This window comes from Diabrotica virgifera, chromosome 9 (assembly GCF_917563875.1).
Source record: "Diabrotica virgifera virgifera chromosome 9, PGI_DIABVI_V3a".
Classification (NCBI taxonomy): domain Eukaryota; kingdom Metazoa; phylum Arthropoda; class Insecta; order Coleoptera; family Chrysomelidae; genus Diabrotica; species Diabrotica virgifera.
In genome coordinates, this window is record NC_065451.1 from 223513872 (window position 1) to 223521634 (window position 7763).

Below are 7763 nucleotides of genomic sequence, written 5' to 3' on the forward strand. Positions count from 1 at the left end.
GTGCAAATCTATTAAAAAGCTTAATAAACAATAAACATTTTGTTACAAAATACAAACTGTATTTCTTATAAGACCACCAAAGGGACAAAAATACTGTAATTAAACATAGATGACATTTAAGTAGGTGCAAACAATTTCGATATAATTACTCTCTTTGACTTCTGTTTAGGCATTTGTATTAAATAACCATTGTTTTATACCCATTGTCAGTTTACAGTAGAACCCCGCAAATCCGAACCAACGGAAAGTGAAAAAAATTTAAAAATTCAAGATAAAAACTTAAAATCATGTTTATTATACAAAGTAAAGCCAGAAAATTGAATAATGTACGATTAATAGGACTTTGACTTTTAAAATGTCTTAAAAATGAATGCGTACTTTAGACGTAGTGCTTATAAAGGTTAAACATAAATTTACGTTGGTTCTCTTGTAGTCAACTTAAGTCCAAAAATATTGCCCACACTCTTACGAGAACATTTGCAGCCCTAAGGCGCATTATTGAAGAAGTCGGTCAGTTTCTTCTGATGCATGGACTTGTAGCAACTTGACACAGCGATGTTGAACCATTTACGCATAAACATTATATCCACCGGTAACGCAGCAGAGTGCTGCTCCACGTAACATAGAGCCACATCCAGAGCTTTAGTGGCATCTGAGTGTGTCACTCGATCTGACAGGGAAACTTCTTCCTCGCTTTCTTCATCTTCATTAGGGCTGCTTTGAGGTTAAGCCAAGTCTAAAATGTCTTCATTCGTAAATTCTTAATGCCCATTGTCGCCAGCTTTAATCCATTCTGTAATTGCACTTTCTTCTGCGTTTTCACATCCTGGAAATTGTTGTACGACTTCTAGGAGGTCATCTTGTAATGGGGCTTGGAAAAATGAAAGACCTTCAAATTGTAAATCTGGCCACAACTTTTTTCACGATTTTCTAGTTAAAGTCTCAGGGCATTTGTCCCAGGCCTCTCAGGCACCCCCAATAAATGACATATTTTACGGTGTTTTTTTAGGCTGTCAGTAATGAAACTTTCCTCGCCTTCTAATACAGTCCGTACCAAAATTTTTGTATAGAAGAGTTTTATAAACTGCAGATCACCCTGGTCCATGAGTTGTAAAAACGGGACACATTTGGTGCTAGGAAAACAGCTTTAATTTCATCACATATAAGCTTCATTACTTCAGGGTGTGATGTAGCATTGTCTAAGAAACGTAGGTCTCGTTTGGGAAGCACCACTTCCTTATTGAATTTCGAAATGGATGATACAACTTGTTTTTCAAACCATTCCTTAACAAGTGCACTATTCATCCATGCTTTCATTTGGGTCCTATAATAAACAGGCAATGTGTTCATGTTATTCAAAGCTAGAGGTTTTTTAGATTTGCCAATGACCATTAACAGTGACATCAATCTGAGATGGGTGGGAGAGGAAGGGAGTGAGACAGGGCAGAGACTCAAAATCAATGAGAACGAAAGCTTTGAATTAAAATTTAACTTTCGGATAATCCGAACTTTTTGGAATCCGAACAGACTGTCCCCCCAATTAGTTCGGATTTGAGGGGTTCTACTGTATTTCAATTGGTTCTGGATTATCTTTATAAATTCCAGTTCCTGGCATGTACTTTGGTGTTTTGTGAGAAACAAAATACAGTGTGGGCCAAAGAAAACAGTTTACCCCGATATTTGACAGTATTTATTAGATTTTAGGGAAATAAAGAAACAGGTCGATTTTTAATCTAAGGGGGACACATTTTTACGGTACATACATCTGTCATTTGTCAACCCCTTATTTTTAAATAGGGAGTAGGGGTCGTGTGCTAGCTCATTTGAAAGGTTATTCAATTCTCTATTCAGTAATATTAACATTGACATAATTATTTATACAGAGTGTCCAAGAAAAATTATTTTCAATTAAATTAATTAATACAAAAAGAAGAATGTATGTAATTTATTGAACTCAGAATACCTTCTACTGCTGACATAAAACAGAAAAAAAATGTTTATTCGATAAATAAACAGCCCCACCAAAGGCGATTCTATGAAGAATGTTGCAGCTTCACGTAAATATCTTGCCTTTTGCAAGGTACGCGCGATTTTCTAGAAGTTGGCTGTCCTTCTACTATTAAAAAATGGAAGAGCAGCCTTGAGTAAATTACTGAAGGATCAGTTTGAGTTCATCATTAGTTCTACATCACAAGAAGTAAATACTGAAAAATGTCAAGACCACAGAACTATCAACCCAACAAGCCTTGTACTGAAAGTCTTTATCCGGATAATTCAGAACCTGATTTATTAGAAAACAGGAAGAAAGAATACCTAGCGATGTACATGTTTTTCTGGAACTTCTATAAATGTAGCAAAAGGCGTTAAGGAGATAAATGGACCAATAATATTGCAATAAGAAGAATATTCTGCAATAACACAGCTAACGGATGGTAAAACAGCAGGCTGTGATAATATACAAGCAGAACTACTCAAACTAACAGACGACGCCGACGTATCAATAGCAATAATCACAAAGATACTCAACAAAATCTTCAACTCTAGACAAATACCAACAAAATGGTTGAAGTTTATTACACTTAAAAAAAAAACAGGAGGTAAGAAATGTGAAGAATACCGCAAGATATGCCTCATAAAATAAATCTTCAAAAATTGTTCCTAAACATAATCCATAAGTATATTTATTATTTATTTGATATATTTCGATATTATTATTTATTTTATATATTTTCATATTATTATTTATTTTATATATTTATTATTTATATATTTCCATATTTATGAAAGTCAAATTTCCTCAACCAGTTAGGTTCATAAAATGCTGTTGGTACGAAAGAGGTTTTTGTCTGGTTGATTACGAGAAAGCGTTTGATCGAGTACAGCACACCAAGATAACGCAAATCTCAAAAGAAGCAAGAATTAATAACCAAGATTTGAAAATAATTGGAAACTTTTACTGGAATCAGAATTCGAATATGAAGAAATAAGAAGACAATCAAAAGTAAAAGATGCAATCCAAAATATTGTCATGTTAAAATGGAGTTGGGCAGGGCACATAGCAAGAATGGAAGACAACCGTTGGACGAAGCGAGTTGTTAAATGGAGACCAGGAACAAATAAGAGAAGTAGAGGCAGGCCTCACACCAGATGGAGAAATGAATGGACACATCTAAGGGGGCTTACATTCGACAATGGATGGAATAGATGTTGATCATGATAACTGGAAACACACTGCAAATCTCAGAATTGAAGGTGGACATAAAATATGTGATAATTATGCGTGGAGTGAGGCAAGGCAGTATTTTGTCTCCTCTCATCTTCAATCTGTGGCGACACGTTCCAATTACTACTTTTTAAATGCTAATTTTAATTCTTAATAACTTTTTCAAAATGAAATAATGCGTCCCATTTAAAATTCACATTTAATATACAAACCATATGCATAGAAGGGCCTGTTAAATTTTAAGAAACGAAATATATCCCTATTCAGGTAAAATGCCTTTGCAGTTTTTAAAACACCAGATCTAATAAATTGTCGCCTGTCTGGCCATATGGTAGAACCACATAATGACAGATTAGTGTTTGTGGTCTAGTTCAGTAGAGCCACAGCGGACACCCCGTGCGGTCACACCCTCGCTAAAATAACACACCCTCTTTCGAGACATTGTCACGTTCTTTTACAGAGACAGCACGGTACTTTGTCTTTTACATTTTCATCACCAGGCTCATTCCCACTACGTTAAATGACTGTCCATAGCCAATTGATGCCTGGACTGACTTGCAATTTGATTATACGTCGTATAATACTACACCTCTACTACCTATGTGTATCAAAAGCTTAAAATATAAAATCCACGAAAACAGAGCCGCGATCTCTGTGACAGACTAACAATTGATCATATCGCCTTATTATTATCACGTAGTCCTTTAAACTTTTGAGGAATTTATTGCACCTACGTCGTATCTATTGGCATCCATATCATTATGATATATATCACTACACATTTGAATCAAAATAACCTGCATTTGTCATCTATGATTAACACTATACTACATTCATTTCCAAGATAAGTTCAGAAACTAAATTCTAACCAATGACAAGCTGCGCCGTCACGACACACCTACTGATCACTGTGACCTCGAACTTATCTTAGGAATGAACTTGGTATAGTAGTTGTCTCTTGTAAAAAATGAATTCCCAAACATTGAATGAAGTAAATAAGACGAAAATTTCATATTAACGGCAGCTTAGTGGCATGAAATTATTAAATTAATTCGTTTTATTTGCTTGTTTTATACAACTATGTATAGTAATAGCAACAAATATATTTTAGCAAATTTGTGATATTTATTTTATCACATTCGTATTGTATACTATGTATGTTATGAACTTGTGCAAAAACGGTCCCAAATAATTTAAATTATTTGAAAAAAAATATTAGTTGCAATTCTGTGAAAAAAGCACTTTTTATAAAGTATATATTTCAACGTACAGATAATTTCATTTATGGTATAAGGTTTCGTTGCACAGATTTCAAAAGGCTACGTGTTAGCTACTCACTACGCTAATGGTGGTCAAAAATTCTCCGTCTCCTCCCATTCTGTGCAACACCATTTTGTTCGTAATGTCATCGGTTCATGATATTTTCACAATTCTCCTAAAAAGCCACATCTTAAAAGCTTTCAGCTTTCTCATTAAGTCAACATTAACAGTCTAAACTTCGTTGCCGCAAATAAGAATAAAGTGGATATAACATTTTACCATCCGATATCGGATTTGCAGGTTGAGTCTTTGGTTACTCAGAAATTTCCTCATCTTCAAAAATGCTGCTCTTGATTGCTCTATTCTTGATCGAATTTCTGATTTCGTATTTAGATCTTCCGCAATCCAGACTTCTTAGTTTTTCATTTTGTCCACTTATTCAATATCTTCTATTTTTATCTGGATCCTTGTTATGACTTTACCCCTCTTACTGATAACCATGGTTTTTGTTTTATTTATGTTTATTGTTAAACCAAACTGTTACCCAGTATCACAATTTGTGTTTAGTAGCAGCTCTTTTTTACTTTCAGCGATAATGACTATATCGTTGTACTGGACTGTTGTTCATTCTTGCCACATTTCCAGTCCAGTTCCACTTCATGTTTGCTATTCTTGCTACAGCATCTTTGATTTTTGTTATCCCCTTTGATTACATTTGGGACTTTATCTGTTTACAGATCTATAAGTAACAGGAGAAAAAAACCTACTAACAAAGGTTTTAACAAAAAATGATTACCCATTGTCATTTATAAACAAAGAATTTCACAAGATTGTGAACAAGATGGATATTAGCCAAATGAGTTGCTGGTATCAATCGTCGGACGATCTGTTCATTTTTCGAGCAGATACCTGTATGTTTCCTTAAAATGAACCCTTTAACATCGACTCACTGTCATCACAATTTTATATTTGAATACAAGGTTTTTCCAACCAAAAATGTAGCTAGTTTCAACTACTGTCAAGATGTTTCACTGATGATGGTCCGACCAGGCCGAAAATGGTTTGAAGATATTTATAATTATCGCCATCTTCGTGAGTCTTTGCCGCGTTTACTATTGTCTTCCATTGGTTACGATCGTGTGCTACTATCTCCCATAGTCACCTACTCACTTCTCTGACTGTACCTCTTCACCTTTTTCTAGACCGTCTTGCCAGTCTTCTACCGTCTGGTCTTTCCCAAAACACATTGCTAATCAGTATGTTGCCATCTTTCTGTACCACTTGGCCCGCCCATCTTAATCTATTGGCTTTTATGTATCTCACCATGTTTCTCTGTCCGAAAAGAGTGTCTAATTTCTAATTCATTGTTGTATCTGCCCCTCCATTCATTTGTCACACTATCCCTGCAAGGACCATATTATAACTCGCAGGATTTTCCGTTCCCTTACTAATAGTGAAGATGAATTTCTTTCTCAATATCCATGTTTCACTTCCGTATGTCACCGCTGGTCGTATTATGGTTTTGTACATTTGAAATTGGGGCGTCGTGAGAGAAGTTTTGGCCTCATTAGATGTTGAACGGCAAAGAAAGATTTATTCCCCGCCAGTATTCGCATTTCAACCTCCTGTTCTCCTGTGTTGTCACTGGTAATTGTTTTTCCTAGGTATTTGAATTCTTTGACCACCTCAAAAGTATGATCGTTTTTGGTAATGTTTTTTCTAAGATATTTGTAATCAAATTGATAGTTTAAAAAATATATAATAACAGATACACCATTATAGGTAGGTACATCAGAAGTTTTTTACTTCATTCTAGGTATATTTTGTAGTAGTTAACCTAAGCTAACCTACATGTTGAAATACTTCCTTTATAAAAAGTTGCTAACTGCAATGTTATAATTTATTCTATTTATTTTTCAAAATTATATTAAATATATGTAGAGGTAATGGGAGCAAAAAATTAAATCAAAAAGACATTACTACTCTTACACTGCTGCCAGCCCTAGCAATGTTTGTTGAAGCCGATTTAACTGAGCGACAATATGAAATTTGTATGAAATCCATGCTACGACTTTTGTTGAAGGATTCTTAAAGGAAAACAATTATGCTACCCGTCCACGAATTTGCTAAAGGTTACAAGTACTTGCGCAGAAGTTCACAAAGTTTGATAGACATCACCGTTCACCGCTTGTTATTGGCGTTAGAAGAAATAATTTGTTCTTTAAATGACAATGAAAGGAATTCTTTGAAAATTATTTGTAAATGAGGTTGTGACGGATCTCAACAAGTTATATATAAACAGAAATTTGACGATGACGCTGCATTGGATGTGCATATATTTCTAGCTGCTTTTTTTCCACTTCCAATAATATGTGGTAAAAAGAAAAAGGTAAAAAGAAAGCTTTGAGATTTAGGTTGGTGAAAGAAATTGTTGATGTAACGAACAAAGAGATCAGTTACGTTGAAGAATGTGCCAAAAACTTAACTCGTACTTAAGTTGTTTTGAACGGTAACACATTCATGTTTGAACATGTCTTCAAGATGTCCATGATTGATGGCAAGGTCTGTACTGCTGCAACCAATACAAGATCTACAAGTTAGTGTTATATATGTGGAGCTGCATCTAAAAACTTTAACCATATGACTAAAAAATTGAGTACTTAGTAAAAAATTGAGTACTGTAGTTATACGGCTGTTGAATTTGGTCTGTCTGTATTACAATGCAAGAATCCGAATGCTTGAAAACGTTTTTCATTTGGCATATAAGTTACCCATAAAAAAGTATGGAGAGAAGAGAACTAATGAAGAAAAGAAGATGGAAGTACTCACAAAAAAAAACACATTCAGGAAAGATTGAGAAAAAAAGATTGCTAGTCGAGATTCGAAAAGCCAATTTCGAGAACAATAATGAAGAATCAACTCTTTGCAAAAAGGGAGGTGCAGTAGTATTGTTTTTTTTTACTTTTTCTTGTATGATAAGAGACATCCATCTACCTATTACCAAATTTTCTTAGGTACCTCCTTTATGTTTTTTTTTGAGATTTTCAGAAACAAGATTTATTTAGAATTTGTTTTATGGTGTACCTACAGCTGGTTTAAAAAAATTTAACTAGCAAATTTGTGACGTTTTCCAAAATAACAAAAAGAAAATTACACATTTTACGTTACATCGCATATAGGCATGGATCCCGCATACAAAAAAAAGTTGATTAAATGCAAGCTGAACATTTGTTAATAGCTTAACGGTGTCTAATCGGACAAACTTTGATGTACGGGAACA